Below are 18,585 nucleotides of genomic sequence, written 5' to 3'. Positions count from 1 at the left end.
AGGGTCTCATGACCTCTTTGAATATCAATTTCCTTATCTTTAAAGGGACTACCTAGAATTGGACCCACTGATCTCTAGAATCCCTTCTATCTCCAAAACTCTGTGATCTGTAGGAAGGGAACTGGCCATAAAGTCACAAGAACCAGTCCTGACTCTGACCCTTCCTTACTGTGTGTCCACAAACAAATTATTTCAACTTTTATGAGTCTCAGTTCTCTAATCTATAAAAAGGACATAATACTTTTACTGCTCTAAAGAATTTTAATGAAAAATTCACTTTTAAACTATAAAGTACTATTTAAATGTGATATATTATTGTTGTTGGTTTGTTTTCTGTGATGATAAAATAGAAATAAAATAACAACAATAACACGTCAGAGGTGTCAGTCAGCTTGAACTGGCTTAACTGGATTATTAAATATTCATTGTGAGCACTTACATCTCTGAATTTGGTAAATGCTACAAATCAGGACTTACTTTATTGGGTTTTTTTTTTGATTGTCTAGACTTGAGAAATTGTTAAAAGATTAAATTTAAAAGTGTTTCATGTGCCCTAACCCCAAAGCAAGTTATTAAATATTTACCAGCACACCCCTGATTTTTTATATACATCATTGATGGAATACACATTGACAAACTATATGGAAGTACTAGAATAATTGCCAGAGTAAGAATCTGGATCTTTTCATTCATGGATATAGGTAATTCCCTTAGAGAGGAAATTTCCTCTATAAGTACAGATCAGCCTCTTCTCTGAAATTTACAATCTTAAGAGTGGCCTGGAGAATTGACCTGCCTATATAGGCTCACGCGGTCAGGGGATGGAGGTCCACCTTACCAGAATTCCAATCTTCCCAGCTCCAATGCCAGTTCTCTATCTATCCACTATATCACCTATTCCATTCTTTGCTTAGAAGTGATATATACTGTCTTGAAGGGTTGTCACTCTGCTATTTCATCTAATAGGTTCCTCTTTTTTTCCATTTCTCATTGGTTTAAATAATCTAAAATGTTCTGTTTGATCTGTCCATCAATGTCCAGCAATGATAGATGATTATGTGGTTTATCTTGATGTTTCGCTTCAGCATGTCCTCATAGCCCTTCTTATATTTGACATTCTTGAAGCCTCCACAGTTCAGCTACTGCAACTGCTTAGGCATCCTGGTACTGTGCATTTACTTCATATCCACAATGCATCAGAGCTGAAAGGCAGGGGACCCAGTGCTCTCACTGATGGACACCTTTGAGTTTGGCAATCCCAACTTGCTCTTTCATATTATGACTGCATCTGGTCTCACTCACCAGTTTGACTAAATTCTAAGTCAAATCCAATGAAACAATCAAACTTCATTTCATTTGGTTTTTTTTTTTTTACTCTTCTATATTTTAAAAATAGTTCACATTTGCAATATATTTTAAGGGTTAGAACATACATTATCTCATTTGAGCCTGAGAGACACGTGTTACTATTGCTAACCCCATTTTACAGATAAGAAGACTAAGGCTCAATGAAGTTAAGTGGATTGCACTGAGTCACAAGTTTTTGAGGTAGTATTTGAATTCAGGTCTTCCTGACTCCATGTCCATAGCTCTATCTCCTAAAGCATGCTGACCTTCTTAATGCGAAAACATTGGTGGGATGGAATGGTTTGGATTTTTTTTTCACTTTCCCACAGGTTCATTGGCATGTAGGTCTCACCTAAGACTTTGAGGAGATTCTAAGGCATCCATTTTGGAGTGAAAGTGGTGGATAGAGTACTGACCTGAAGTCAGACAGTCTCATCTTTGTAAGTTCAAATCTGGCCTTAGACACTTAACTAGCTGTGTGACTCTGGGCAAATCACTTAACCCTGTTTGCCTCAGTTTCCTCATCTATAAAATTAATTAGAAAAGTCTTATGGCTATCAGTATCAATATCTTCGCCAAGAAAATCCCAAATGGGATCATGAAGAGTCAGACACAACTGAAAAACAACTGAATAGCAACAAAAACCACAAAAAGATATCCATTCAAGGAGTTGAATGTTGGATTGGTGGCACGATTTAAATTAAAATGGAAACTCAATAAATGAAGCTTGTGGAACTGGTTACAAGGACAACAGTGAAGATTAGAAATCTGTCACTTAATGTCTTTTTAAAAACTGCCTTCCTTATTGTGGAGGTTTCACAGAAACTCATTATTGACATTAGCACATATTCCTTGGGAGCTCTTTAATAAGCTTCTTCTCCCACCTCAATTCTTCTGTTTTCAGTTTCTTTAGAATTGATCCTCAATTACATCATGCAGAAAGTAGAAAGAAAAAAAAAACAGCCACAAACCTTGGGACAGAAAGCATTGACTGGTGATAAAGCAGTCTTAGAAACATTTCTTTTTTCTTTTTCCTTTATTCCCCACTCTCTTTTCTTTTCATTTTTGCCTATGGCACAAACACTGTTTTGAATATGTGGACTTGTGATGTTTCTGAATCCATGTGCAGAGGAAGAGGGGCAGAGCACTGAGTATTTGGATGTGAGATTTAATTGCAAGCATTGTAATGATGGTATGCAATGGAGACTTGTTTATGGGGTTAGAAGAATTAAGTCCTTATGGCTACTAGTATATACATGTATTTTGGTTCTTCTGCCCCAGGGCTTCTATATATTGGTCGTTTTATTTCTTCCTTGTAAATATTTCAACAGGTGAGAGGGTTAGAGAGAAGGCCGAAGATGATGTTTTGCACCTAGAGGTCTTGTGGAATTCAGGCTGTATTTGTAAGCAGTGTAAACAACATTGGAGGGTGGTTTAATAACTGCCTGTGGTCAGGCTCATTAAAAAAACAAAAACAAAAAAAAAACTCTCCAGCCTAGGCTGTTCCTCTTACGCTTATTTCTTCCCACTTTCTAAGAAAACTTCAAATCCCAATTTCTCACCAAGAGTCTCATGTCTGGCTTCCTGAAAAGGCCACAAGACTAGGATAGGAATCACACACCCCCGCTTCCTCTGGGTTTAGACGTTAGAGTAATTGTCAGAATCTTGAATGGGTTGACTCTCTCATCTGACAAAGGGCTGAGATGGTCGATCCAGAGTGGAGGATGGCAATTTTAACCTCTGAACTCCATTTCCATGCTTTCACCCTTTAGGAATGAAAGGGGAGGGAGGGGAATGAAAGTCGGAAACTCTTGCGTTCTCCCTCTAGTGAATCAAAACTATCACATTGCCTAATTATCTCTTGGTTAGAAAATGGCTACAGCATAATTAATATGAAGAATCACCCTTAAGTTCTTCAGGAAATGGTGAGGAAAAAGCTAAGCACTTCTGCAGTTTATAATTATAGACACTGGAATCTATCTATCCTTTTCCCCCCTCCCTTAGTTTTCTAACCAGATCTCTTCACAAGCTTGTAAAAGTGATGTTGTGTATGAAGCACCTTGTACACAAACTAGACAGAAAAAGGATTCACTTTTACTTGTCAAGGAATGCCCATAAGGATTGTTGGTAGGCGTCTAAATGTGGAGGTGAGTAATAAGCAGGTATTGACTTCTGTTGAGATCAATATCAAGATTTGTTGACCCAAAGAGGTTAAAATTGACTGAAGAGTGGGGCAATAAATCTTGTTATTGACTAAAAGGCAGAAGTCGATATATGTATTATTATAAGCATCTTTCTTTTGGTGGAGACGATGAGGGAGGAGTCATTTTTAAGACTTTAAATGTGTATCTCCATGTATTGTTTATGTGATGGAAGTGGCCAATGTGGGATCCTTGGCTTTCAAAATGTTGTAATTGGAGCTGCACCAGTTGGGCTACAATAGCTATGCCTGAATCAACTCTCCCACTATAAACTAGTGTCCTCATTGAATTTTATAGCTCATCTCTCCTGATTAGTTTCAAATTGAAATTTGGTTTACCCAGCCTCCCCTGATATATCTTTGTTTGTAAAGAGGAAAAGCAGAAAATAGTTCAGATTCTATGGATCTGCTTACAAGTTTAATACATCAAGGGATGAGAGAGGAGAGGGGGTCTTGAGCATCCCCTCGTTGAACCTTTAGAGCTTGTTTCTGGCCCCTCCCCATGTGTTCTCTTGTCCCCTTAGTCCTTCTTCATCTGTCTTTCCTCACCACCATTGCTTTCCAGACAGAGAAAGGACTGCCTTCTGACTGGCCAACTGGCAGGTACCAAGATGGTCTGGCGCCCCAGATGAGCTATTATACCTAATCAAAAGCTGCTTCTGACTCTTAAAAGACTGTCAAGATGAAGATACTTTTTTAGGCATATTCATAAAAGGGGTTTCTTTGGAAAGCCACAGATGTATGTGAGCTACAGGGTCATTTTTAAATTTTTCTATTCACCACCACCCACTCAGTCGCCCATGAGCCAAGTAGAGATTTTATTTTCCCATAGTTGAAGGGAGCAGGGATGGAAAACAATTTTCCATTGCTCCAAATAGCCCTCATGTTGATAAGAAATCAAATGCTGTACATCCATGCTGAACATAGCGTGCTGTGCCCTGCTAAATGTCTATGTTTGCTCACTTATGTAGCCCATCCTGGGATCAGAGCACATGCATCAGGATCTGAATGCACCTTGGCCATATTTTAGTTGGGATGCTGACATTTCAGCCTGTGCTTGAAAAACCCATCCCCATCACATTCTTCCTTCCCCTCCCTCCAATCTCCTTGTCTCCTAAAAATAAGGAAGCAAAGAAATAGAATATCCCTCCTCCTCCCTTTTCCCTGGGGTAATACATTGCAAAGACTGTTAAGGTCCATAAATGTTGAGAAATCTACAAGTTAGGGATGAAACATGAGAGCTGCCCTCACATCCCTCACACCACAGGGTGCCTGGATTCTTCAGCACACCCCATTGTGCCTCTCAGTTGGAGAGAGTGCTGCACAAGCCATTTCCTCCCTTAACTGTGAATTTCCTCGCTTCTATGGTTTTAGATCTTAGTGGGTGAATTACATTTACATCTACTTGTGCACTTGCCGTCAGCGGCCAGGCTCCACCAGCCCGAAGCCTTTACCAACTTGGAGAGCAAGTTTATCCATAAACAGCCTCACTCGGCTTATCCATAGACATTCACACTATAGTTCTTTGCCCCCCTGATTCCTCCCTTGTACCTCGTGGGGTTCCATTCCCTTTCTGTTTCTTTGGTTAAGATCCTTTCGGGCTGTCTTCATTAGTTTTAAATACTTTACAAAGAATCATTGCTCCAGACAGATCTGTAATTAGGCCATAGTAATTCCAAAGCCACTGGGAATCTGGCAGAATGTTGGCTGACTGGAGGGGTTCCTAATCAGCAGTGATAAGCTGGAAAGCAATGGAATTAAGTTTTAGAACCTGGTGAGTATGGGAGAAAATCAGTTCTGTGGAATGCAAAGAGTCCTGGACTGGGGAATAGAAAGTTCTGTGGAGTGGAAAGAATCAGAAAGCCTGGATTCTAATGATGTATTTTAGTTCTTCTCTAGTCAAAATCAAAGATGGTACCATTTTCAATTGTTATTACCCAGTGTGGTTTGGTGGAAAGAATACTGGACTTGGAAGCATGGGATTCGAATTCTGGATTCTGATTCTAGGTCTGCCACTTATTATCTGTGTGACCTTGACCTTGAATAAGTCCCTAAAACTCTCTGTATTTCCATTTCCATACCTGTAAATGAAGGGACTAGACAAGGTGACATCTATCTTTCCTTTCATTTCTAAGTCTATGATGCTTGGAATCTTGGCTCTAGCACTTACTAGCTACGTGACCAGGGGAAAAGAATCAATAAACCTCTCTGGGCCTTAGCTTGTTCATCTGTAAAATGGGAATAACACAGTAATACTTGAACTACCCATTAAAAAGATTGTTGTGGAAAAAGTTCTTTGCAGATTTTAAAAGTGTTGTAGAAATATGAGTTATTACTATCGAACAGAGTTTTATGGTCTGGAACCTATCACCAAAACAGTGGTTTCAGAGTACTGCAGATAGATGTAAGATTATTGCTATCGCTGAAAAAAGTTGCATTATTGGTAAAATTAATATGAGGTGAGATAGGATAAAACAAATCTACTGTCAGAAGATGAATGAACAGCAATGTCCCTTAAAAGAATTAAATTTCTTTTTTCCCCATGATTAACAATGACCAAATCAGGGTATGTTAAAAAAAATCCAGCAAATGCTTAGAAATACAAATTTGTTAGATAATTGCAATTAAATTATATACCATCTAATAGTTTTGGGTTTTTTTTTTCAGCCAAAAACAAGGTTTATTGAAGATTCATCATATTAGCTAGACTCTTAAGGAATCTGAGCATCTGTGGGCTATTGGCTAGATTGTGAAAATCTGCTCAATGGCTAGATTATAAGAATCTAAGCAGTGGCTAGATTTTAGGAATCCCAGCCCATCTAATAGTTTTTGAACAATAAAATATTTAGTTCTTTTATCACGTTACTAATACCTAATTAGAAGAATTGATTTTGGAGGAGTGGGAGGATGTCTGTAATTTATACAGATTCATCCACACAATATCACTTTGTTTTCTCTATGTGTCCACACAATTAGTTCAAACTTAATTCAACATAAATTTTTTAAGTACCTACTATACGCAAGGTACTATATGAAGAAAGTGTTGATGCAAAAATAATGAGGGTCTCACTCAATTCTAGAACCCTTAGTATTTCAGGCTCGATGCGGAATGTCTTGGTTAAACACAGTTATGCTGGTGTGGCTTGATTCCCCACCCAAGGTTTTCTCTACAAACAAATCAAACGATTAACACACACACACACACACACACACACACACACACACACACAATAGCAAAAGATTTAACTGGGAAAGAATGATAAAGAAAGTAAGAGATAATTAAGTGATATGTGAAAAGATACAATCTTCCATGGATTTATGTTTCATGCCAGGAAAGTGTTTTTAAAAATTAGAGTCATCAATAAGAAGGGTGGTAGTAGATTCCTACATATATTGTACCTTCTCGAGCCAGATGACCTCTTGTTGAATATGTTGTAGTAGAGATTCCTTTTCAAGTACACATTGACTTAGACAATTGATAGAGTTTCTTCAAACTCTGAAATTCCAAGTCTTGTAGATGTTTACATATGAGATGAATAGAATTCCTAGGACACTCATGTTTTCAGGTGGGGAAGGGTTATGTTGAGATTGAAACACTTCTCAAGGTTCTGTCTCCCACAATCTGTCTTTTCCTTGGCTCTTCTCTGCTCTTTTCCTCTCAGTCACCTTGGTCTCAGAATAAACCTTGCCCCTGAAACTCTACTCTGCCTTTTCAGCCATTTTTGCCAAAACATCTTCCTTTGTTATTGCTTTTTTTGCCTCCAAATCTATAACTCACTGCTTCTCCACTGAAGTTATACTTCTATTGTTGTTCAGTAATTTCAGTTGTGTCCAACTCTCTGTGACTCAGCTTGGAGTTTTCTTGGCAAAGATACTGATACTAGTAGACATACTTCTCCAGTTCATTTTACAGATAATGAACTGAGGTAAATAAGGGTTAAGTGACTTGCCCAGGGTCACAAAGCTAGTAAGTATCTGAGGCTGGGTTTGCATTCAGGAAAATGAGTCTTCCTGACTCCAAGATTGGCACTCTATCCACTATGCCAACTAGCTGCTTTACTTCTGGGGCTGGGGATTATTTCTCAGAGAAGTTTTAAAGGATGCTTATGGCTACATTTTGGAATCCATCACCATATTTTACACTCTTTGCTTACTCAGAACTATACCACACAAATCTGACATGAAAATAGCCACTTAGTACTAGGCTTATAATCAGGAAGACCTGAGTTCAAATCTAGCCTCAGACACTTACTAGCTATATGACCCTGGGTAAATCATTTAACCTCAATATTCTCAACTCTAAAATGAGGATAATAACAGCACTTACCTCCCAGGATTGTTGTGAGAATCACATGAGATAATATTTGTAAAGTCTTAGCATAGCACCTGGTGCATAGCAGGTACTTAATAAATGCGTGTTCCCTTACATTCCCAATTCCAGTTATGACCCATGCAAATTGCCTTCAAATCTTCCATAAGTCTCAAGTAAACACTTAGTTACTCTGGCAGAGAAAGGTCAGATAGTGATATTTTTCCTATGTTTAGGCCACCGTAGCAAAAAGTACCTGCCCCACTTAGGGACAGGGGTGCTATGATTTCATTAGTAAAGGTATCTCCTGGATGATCCTGGGTCATACCTATACCTAAGAAAGATTACTCTGGCAGCTGTGTGGAGGATGGGTCTAAGAGAACAGAGCTTGGAAGACTAGAGTCTGAGAGATCATTTAAGAGGCAAATGCCACAAACTAAGAGAGAGGTGACAAGGGCATGGCCTTTGTGTGTGTGTGTGTGTGTGTGTGTGTGTGCGCTTGTGAAATGAACATCAGCTCTCCTCAGTAGGAAGTCTTACTGGAGCTTTTTAACTGGAACCTAAGGCTTTCACAAAAATTGCTTTGATAAGATGGCCAATCTCATAAATGGGATGAAATAATCAAGAAAACAGGGTCTGCTCTAATTTCTCTTGATAGCAAAGGCTTCCTGGTGCTTTTAGAGCCCAAGAATATCACTCCTCACTCTGGACAAGTTTCAATATATTCTTTGGAGACAATTCTTAGCCTGATTACACACACACACACACACACACACACACACACACACACACACACACATGCACAGAAAGAGAGAGAGAGAGAGAGAGAGAGAGAGAGAGAGAGAGAGAATCTGTTTCATAAGACACATTAGTTGCTTGCTTGCTAATCCAGGGGGCTCCATGCTAAGTAGTCTAACACCTGGTAGCAGCAGGAAGTCAGGTAAGGAAGCTCCTTTTATTCCATTTCCAGTTGAAACTCCTGTAAATTTCCCCCGGAATTAAGTTGCCACCAGTTTTAAGAACTATTTCATGACTTCCTGACCTGTAATGGTCTGACTCCCTGTACAAATGTACGCTTAGTAAGTGAACTGTAAAATGTGCTCTATTGAAGTAAATAGGGAACTGCTTCCTTCAACAGTCATCTCTTCTTAAGCCCCAGCTGGACTTCTCAGGCCTTTGTAAATTAGGATATGGCCTTGACAACTTGCACACCCAATGGCCATGTTCCAAAAGTGCTGTCCACACCGAATCTTCCATCAAAGACCCTTGGAGGTTTCTACAACTATCACATGTAGGATACGGAAGCTATGGAGTCAGATTTCCTTGATTCAAAGTTGACAGAATGATTTTTTTAAAGCTTTGTCACCTTTTTTACCATAAACTCCAATGGCTCTGCATTAGGTCCAGGATCAAATCTGAAATCATCTGTCATTTAAAGGTCTTCTTAACCTACTCCCTTCCTCTATTCCCAGTCTTCTCCCACTTTATTGCCCTGTATCATACAGTTGCAATCACCTACATGCCATTTGTCTCCCATGAACCTTTATTTTCTGCTCCTATGTCATTGCACTGGCTGATCCCTAAGCCTCATGTCTCCTCATGTTCTCCCTCACCACCTCTGCCTCAGCTTCCCTGGCTTCCTTGAAGTGTCAGCTGAAATCTTACCTTGCATAGGACATCTTTCTTCCCCAATGCTCACCCCTTAACTAGTGTCTTCCTTCACATGTTAACCTTCCATCTACCTCCTACATATCTAGTACATGCAGAGTTGTATCCAACATGAGAATATATACTGTTTTTGCCTTTCTTTATATCCATAGTGCTAAGCATAATGCCTGACATATTATAATGCATATTAATTGACTGACTATGATTTTGGGAAAATAACAACTTCCCTAAGGCTCATTTCCTCATCTGTAAAATGAAGGAAGACTAAAGGACCTCTGATATGATGTCTAGATCTATCATCTCTGAAGCAATCATCTTGTACTGGAGTGGTGGTCAACATTTTTTTGTTCTAGACCTGCAATTTCTGGTGTAGGGAGTTCTCTCAACTGATTTCGATCTATAACTTGCAGTCTTAGGAAGTTGCCTGAACCATTGAGAAGTTAATAGAGTGAAGATCATAGATTTGCATGTGAAAGGAACCTCAGAAGTCATCTAGTACAACCTCCTCATATTGCAGATGAGGAAACTGAGACTCAGGGTGGTTAAATGACTTGTCCAAGGTCACATAGGTAATTAATGGCAGAACCAACATTTGAATTCAAGTCCTCTGACTCAATTCAAGGATATTTAAACTATGACAGGCCACTTCCAAAATCAACTATCTAGCATGTGACAGAGGCAGGATTGAAACCTGAGCTGTGCTAACTCTGAGGGTGGCCCTCTATCCACCATGCCAGCTACATTTCTTCATCAATATTAAAATGGGGAAATTCAGACATGGAGAATTTAAGCAACTTTTCTAAGGTTATTTATTGAGTCTGTAGCAAAATTGAGACTAAGCCACAAGTCTTATATTTTTTAATTTTATGTTACATTCATGGGAAATAACCTTACCCTTCTTTACCTCCTTGAATCATTTGGCACTGTTGATCACCCTCTCCTCCTAGATATCCTCCCTTCCCTGGGTTTTTTGTTTTGTTTTGTTTTTATAATACTGCTATCTCTTGACTCTCCTCCTATCTCTTTAATCCCCCTTTCTCAGTATTCTTTGCATATAATCATTCATGCCGCACCCTTTAACTGTAGGTATGCCCCAATACTCTGCCCTATGTTTTCTTCTCACTATATACTCCTTCCCTTGGTAAACTCATCACTCCTATGGATTTAACTATCATCTCTATGCAGATAACTCTGAGATCTGTTTGTTTAACCCTAGTCACACTCCTAAACTCCAGACCCAAATGCCCAAATGTCTGTGGAACATTTTGATTTGGGTATCCCATTGTCCCAATTGCCCCTCTAACTCAACATCTCGAAAATATAGAGAATCCATTATCTTTTTTCTCAAACCCATCCTTCATTTGTATTTCTATAGAGGCCTCACCATCCTTCCATTGACCTAGGTCTGCAAACTGGGTGTCATCCTTGATTCATCATCTTCCTCGACTCTATTATTTTTCAATTTTTATATGTTAGAGTTTCTACCTCCTCAACAATGATTGTATCCATTCTTTTGTTGTTGTTGTTGTTCATATAGTTACCACACTAGTTCCAACCCTCATCATCTCTTGCCTGGACTTTTGCACTAACCTTATATTTCATCTGTCTGCTTAAGTCTCTCCCCACTCCAATTCACTCTCCACACAGTCACCAAAGTGATTTTGCTGAAGTATAGGTATGACCATGCCACTCTTCTTCTCAATATCTCCAGTGGCTCTTCTCAGATCCAATATTAACTCCTCTTTGGGGCATCCAAAACTCTTCACAACCTAGAATCAACTTACTTTGAAGCAGTTGGTTTAGTAGATAAAACACTGGGCCTGCAGTCAGGAAGACTTGAGTTCGAATCCAGCCCCAGATACTAGCTATGTGAGTTTGGGCCAGTCAGGTTTCCCTCAGGTTCCTCCACTATAAAATGGGAATAATAACACCTACCTCACAGGGCTGTTGTGAGGATCAAATGAAATAATATCAGTAAAAGGCACTTAGTACGGTGCCAGCCACAGTGCCTGACTCTAGGCAGGTGGCTTACCCTAGGGACTAATCTGGGACCACCTCATCATACTAATTCCTGGAGTTTAATTATATAGATGCAGCTGAACAGGCCCTGTGGAGCACTTAGAGCTTGGTCAAACACTGAAGACACCAAGGTCATCCACTGCATCCTGGGCCATCACCCAATTGACTTTTGTCCTGGCACTGGACTTTGATGACTCCGGAGGAAAGAGTAAGGGTGATGACTTTGCACAACTTTGCCTCGCTTAAATCCACTTTGTGAGTAAGTTGAGAGATCATCCATGATGTCATTGCTGCTCTTCAAAAATGAAGGACGACCACCACCACCACCAACAACAACAACAACAAATGCTTATTCCCTTCCCTACTCCTCTTTCCAACCTCATTAGTCCCCCTCATGCTCATTAAGAACCAAACTGGCCTTCTTAATGCTTCTTATATGTGGCCATACATCTCCTATCTCCATGACTTTGACATGGCTATTCTCCATACCTGGGATATACTCCTTCCTCATCAGTGCCTTTTGAACTCCTAATTTCCTTCAAGACTTAGTTCAAGCACCTTCTAAATGAAGCTTTTCTAAACTATCCCAGATCTTTGTCCTTCCCCTCAATTATCTTAGATTCTTTTTGTATGTATTTCTATATGTGTATTTGACACATTTGTCTTCCTTAATAAAATGAAAACTACTTGAAGTTTGTAATTGGTTTATTTTTTCTTTGTATCTTCAGTTCTACTATTATCCCCAATTTACAGTTGGAGAAACTGAGGTAAACAAAAGCTAAGTGATTTGCCCAGGGTTACATAGCTAGTAAGTGTCTTAGGGTAGATTTGAACTCAGTTTTTCCTGACTCTAGGCATAGATGTTACTAAAAATAAAAGGTTTCTCCATCTCTTTTCATGAGCACTTTATGGTGATGCTGTACCAGTTTTCATTGTGATATGGCAGAGAGCTGCAAAATATACAGCAAAGGACACAACAGTGACCCTATTGACTTGAGGACAGGGTATGTAAGCTGTGCTTTAGTGCCCACTGGGCTGGTAAGGCAGCCAATTATGTGGTTTCCCCAGGTGGCCACATGTCTGCTGTGTGGTTACTCTGTATCTCTCCATTGCCTGAGTCATCAGAAAGCACAGAACTTTACTCAAGAAATCAAGACCAGACCTTTCCATCCACCTAAGGCCCTGATTTCCCTCCTTCTCAAGGAAATTTGCATTTGCACAAGTTAGAGAAAGAGAGTTTTTCAATCTGACATATTTTTGAGAGCCAAATAGCATGGACTGGTCATAGGTACTGTTAAAAAAGAACAAAAGAAAAGAAATGCTTTGAAGTTATACAGTGAGTAGGGTTTTTTCCCCTCTGATTCCTTTTTATTATCCTTATCAAATGTTCCTTTTTATGTTTATATAAGTTCCTGTATTATATTTATTTATAAATATATATTTATTTATGTTCCTAGTATATATTCCTTTTTATAGTATATTTTATGTCCCTTTTTATCACTTTTATTATAATTATCATATTATAGTAAAATATTTTGTTATTTGTTGTTGTCTTTAGGTAGGAAGGTTTTCTAGTTATTTCTTAGAGGGAGGGGAGTGTAAGGGAAAGAACACTGGTTCAGACTTCAGAGGGCCCAGGATTTGAATCCCATGTCAGATACTTGCTGACTTCCCTGGGCCTTAGTTTTCTCACCTATAAAATGCAAGGCTTGGACTAAATGACCTCTGAGTTCCCTTTCAGGTATAAATCTATGATCCTATGACCTATTGTTGTCTTCCTCCTTATCAGGTTAAGGATTAATGCTAACTCTTCAAACCAGTATTATCTTGAAAATCATTTATCTCTCCATTGAAGCAAAAGGAATAAATCAACAAACATTTATTTTATACAACAAACTTATTTTTATTTATTTATTTATTTTATTTATTTTATTTTATTTATTTTATCTTATTTATTTTATACAACAAACAAATTTATTTTTATACAACAAACATTAATATTAATATTAGCATTAATATAGCTCCTACTATTTGCTAGGTATCTCATTTGATTCTTATAATCAACCTCAGAGGTAGGTGATATTATTCTCATTTTACAGATGAGGAAACTGAGGTAAATAGAGATTAAGTAATTTGCCAATAGGTAGTAAATGTCTAAGGCTGGTTTGAACTCAGATCTTCCCAATTTCAGGACCAGCATTCAACTTATCGCACCAACTAGCGGCCCCCAAAATACCTGCTAGATAGGTCACACCATGCTAGGTGGCTGGGACACAAATTTAAAAAGGAAAAGAGGTAGGGACATAAACAGGTGAGTAAAGGCAGAGATGAGGAAGGAGTGAATACCCAGCATGGCAGACACAGTCTATGCAAATGCGTAAAGATAGAAGATGGAATCTCAAGTTTGGGGAACAGCAAGTAGACTGGTTTGGCCCAATTGAATGTAAACTTCTGGAGAGATGGGAAAATCTCATTTAGCATCTAGCATGGCATCCAACACAAAGTTGTTGTTTTTTATAAATGTTCACCGATTGGTTAAAATAAGAGTAAGAAAGTGAGGTGTCTGAAAAGGTAAGTGGGAGCCAGATTCAGGGGGAAAGTGGGCTTTAACTAGCAGGGTGAATAATTTATTTTTTAATCCTTTAAGTAATAGGGAGCCATTGAAGCGTTTTTATTAAGAGATTGATGTGATCTGACAGACATCGGTAAGATAATTTAGTAATTGTTTTCTCTCATTTTCTCTAATGCCTTGAGAAGCTGCCTGTCCTAGAGGACAGAAATCCAGCCTCAAAATCAGGAAGACTTGGGATCAAGTGCTCTTTCTAGCATACAATGGCTGTGTGACCCTGGGCAAATCAATTAACCTCTCCTTGATCTGTGGCTGTGGCTTGTCCTTCATTCTGGAAGAGGACCATGACATCAGAGAGACCTGCAATTGAACTGGATTTGAGTGAGAGAGGCCTGTGCAAAGTCACCAGCCTCACTTTCTCCTCCAGAGACACCTGAGTCCAATGGCCAGATATAGATCAGGATGACTAGAGATGACCCAGGATGCAGTAGGAGATCTTGACCTTTTTAAGCTAAGATCTTTTTAAAATTCTCACTTTGAGTGAGGCAATACCCATTCAGTGAATAGGCCTCTTTAAGAAGGGAGTCAAAGGATGGCCCCTTTAACAAAACAAAACAAACAACAAAAACAAACAAATAAATGGAAAAAAAACAACAACAACTAGGCAACTCTGAAAGACTATATAACTTGCAGAGAAGCCACCAGCCTTCATTGGTAAAGGGAGTCAGACCATTGGAAAAAATAGGTGTAGTTCCTATCTACATACTTGAATAATAGAATATCAAATATCGAGCCTTACAAACAGTCGGCACTTAATAAATGTTAGTTAACTTAAATTATCTTTTTAGAACCCAATTCTCACCAACTTCCCCCTCCAACCTAAAAAAAAAAAAGAGAAAAGCAAATATCTGTTGTATAATTCAATTCTAAGCTACAGCCTGCATTAATGACAATTAGCTAACACTAACACCTTTAAGGTATGAACAATAGTTCAATCTGGACTTGTGACACTGAGGAAAGATGTTTATAGAAAATTGGTGACTGATTTTGTGATGAATCTGGGCAAATAAAAAGGTGCAGAAGGCCCCTGAATATAATAATTAGGCATTATTGACTTCTTCCGAGGTTAGGAACATGATTTATTAACCTACCAGATAAATATTGATGGAAACTTTGGACAAATCCTTTTTTTTCTTCCCAGAGAGGGCTATAAGGGAACTGGGTAAATAACTGAGACTACCACTCAACAACCACTAAAAAAGTTCCCACCTTATGATCATCTTTAATTAAAGCTCTCTTGAGGAAGAGAAGATTTGAGGAGTCTTTGAGGTGGACATTTTATCCTGCTAATTATTATTTCTTTTCTATCAGTTCTTCAATTGCCTAGTCAAATTGCCATTGCTGTAAAAAGTTTCCTGACCCCCTTTTGCCATCTGAGATGCCAGCAACCCATTCCTTGTCTCCTTTCATCACATGCTTCCTTTCTTTTAACTCCCTCCTTTTTATTCAGCCTTACTTATGGAACATTTCTCTTCTTTTGGAAAATCCCTAGGGGCTGGTGGACTCTCCAGCAGTACAGGTGCCCAGGGATAATATGATGCTGACAGCTTTAAACTCCGGAGCTGAGTGTTTTTCCTTCCTTCTCAGCTGAATTAGTGTCTGTCCATGGAGTTCTGTCCTTAGCAAGGCAGCCAGGCTGTGCCCTGTGCACTGGGCTTGGAGTCAGGAAGACCTGAGTTCAGAGCCATCTGCAGGAACTTACTAGCTGTGTGACCCTGGGCAAGTTACTTTAGTTAATTAAGTAAGCCTCAGTTTCTTCAACTATGAAACAGGGATGATCATAGCACTTCTTTCACAGGGTTGTTATGAGGATCAAATGAGATAATATTTATTAAGAACTTAGCACTGTGCCTAGTACGTAGTAGGTCTGTATAAATGCTTATTCCCTTCTTTCCCCTTAGTAGGCTAATCCACTTCAGAAAACCCAGGCCCATTAATGTTTTCTTTCACCTATTGGTTGGTTTACTTTATTTCAATTTGCTGGTGGGCCATGGTCTTCACACTGCCATTGAGCAGAAGTGATTGGAAAGGGAAAGGAATTTTCTCTGACAAACTGCTTTTGTAGCCAAAGTTTTCTGACTTAAAAAAAAAGAAAGTTATATTTCTGCTTATAATAAAAAAGGTAGGTCTAGACCAGGGGTTCTTAACCTAGGGTGACCTCTATATTCTAATTTGATTGGTTTCATTTGCAATCCTATGTATTTTATTATTATTATTATTATTTTGGCTAGGCAATGGGGTTAAGTGACTTGCCCAGGGTCACACAGCTAGTAAGTGTTATGTGACTGAGGCTGGATTTGAACTCAGGTCCTCCTGAATCCAGTGCCGGTGCTCTATCCACTTTGCCACCTAGCTGCCCCCAATCCTGTATATTTCAGTTTATGCTTTCAAAAACATTTTTATTATGTAACGTGATTTACTCTGGTCCCATAATTTCAAGGATAGGTCTTCTCCATTTATCTTATATGCTCACAAGTACCCTGAAGGAGGCAGTGAGAATTATTTCTTTTATTTGCCATTAGTTCAACTCCCACTAGCTGTGTGTACCTCTATTTTAGCAGCCAAGTAACTAGACCCTCAGGTCCATTTAACCACTTAACATCAAGTTAGGATGTTATGAAAACATAGCCAGAACGAACATATGTTTTCCCTGACACCTCAGGGCATAATCCCCTCTTATGCCACTTAGGTCTTTGGTGAAGAAAGGGGATTGGATTCACACTTTAGCTCAGTTCCTACATTGCATTAATGCCACCAAGTTTGGGCAGAAGCCCATGTATCTATGCTCCTCAGGGAATTGCTTCTGGGCTCCTGGATCCATGGCTCACTTTCCTAGGATAAATCAGAGACTTCCTGTACCAAAAATGAAAACGAATGAAGAGGCCAAAGACTTAGCAGTTTCTTGGAACGGTACCTTCAATTGCTCCCTAGTGAAGAAGTCCTTAGCCCTCAGATACAAATGCAGTAAAAGTCTCTTCCAGTGTTGAGTTGGGCCATTTTAAAGTCCTCAGCAGTTCCAACTACACAGCCAAAGAAAAAAGGCTACTCCCTACTATATGGTAGGCTAATGCAGGATATCCACATGTGCTCCAGTCCTTCAGTCTCCCAGAAGCAGTTCCTTTGTATCTTCCACAAGAGTGACACTGTCTTAGGTGGTCTAGGAAAGGACCAAAACCCCACTGGACTGAGAAGGGAGAGTCATAGATTTTTACCAGACTGCCAAAGGGATCTGTCACACACCCAAAAAGTTAATAATCACTGGTCTAAATAATCAGTAGAAAGATTTACAACTGTAATCCTAGGAGGCTTCAAATAATCCTTCCTTTCTAGGTTTGGAGCTGCCCTTCCTGAGCTTTACAACACAGCAGGACTCTTCCACTGTGTTCTTGTAGGGATACCAAAAATCTCATTCCTTGACTATAATAATTAGCAGCCATTCTCACTACTATAGATGATGCGGAAATACTAGTGTCAATAACATATGTTGTCATAATTTTTCTAGCTTTATTGCGAAGAGACTCACCTGATACTATATCTTTTTTACTCTAGTTCTCTTTTACTGTAGCTATTTTGTATCTGTGAAAAGGTCTGAGTGGAGGAGAGGACGTTTTTCTTTACAAGCATCCCTTCCCCCTTCCCTTTTCTCCAGGTACTCCTCTTGAGGCCCCTCTGAATTTATAATTGCAGGAGATGTTGTTGCTATATTTTCTAATTCTTCCTGAGAGTTTCCACCATGTCTTGACATGAACAGAGCAACTGCCGTGTATCGATTGCTACATGCTGCTTATGAGACAGGCCGAGAGCCTTGCTTGCCATTTTTAATTGTGGCCTGAGCAAAACCTTTCTTCCCTTCTGGCAGCATAATAAATACTTCTTTCTTTGTTTCTTTCCTTTGTTTCTCCCCCCACCCCATTTCTCTTCCCCTTTCTTCCTGCTGTTTTTCCTTCCTTCCATCCTTTCTCCCTCCCATCCTCTTCCTTCCTTCCTTCCTTCCTTTCCTTTATTCCATCCTTCCTTCCTTCATTTCTCCCTCCCCTTTCTCTCTCTCCCTGTCCCTCTCATTCTCTCTCTCCTTTCTCTCTTTCTCTGTCTTTCTGTCCTGCCTTTCTGTCTATCTATCAAAATAACTGTAGTCAGGCTGGGTTTAGGCTGCTTCTAGCCAGAATGTGGGTACAATGCTTCCCTGTGCTTGAAATGCAGTTCTTGACATTGTAATGCAAGTTGGGGTGGATTTTGCTAGAGGAAGGGGGGCCTGGGCTGGGGCCGTGTTGACAATCAGAATTAATCTGTTTAATCTCCCATGCACAGCCTGTGAATGGTGAGCATACCCAGGCACTCAAAGACCCGCTCCGTGTTTTTTCTAAAGGCTGCTTTTCAGAAGTAAATCCAGGCAGCAGTCAACCCAATGCAAGC

Source organism: Vombatus ursinus, unplaced genomic scaffold (assembly GCF_900497805.2).
Source record: "Vombatus ursinus unplaced genomic scaffold, bare-nosed wombat genome assembly UNPS02014769.1, whole genome shotgun sequence".
In the NCBI taxonomy this organism is placed as follows: domain Eukaryota; kingdom Metazoa; phylum Chordata; class Mammalia; order Diprotodontia; family Vombatidae; genus Vombatus; species Vombatus ursinus.
This window is presented reverse-complemented; position numbering follows the sequence as displayed.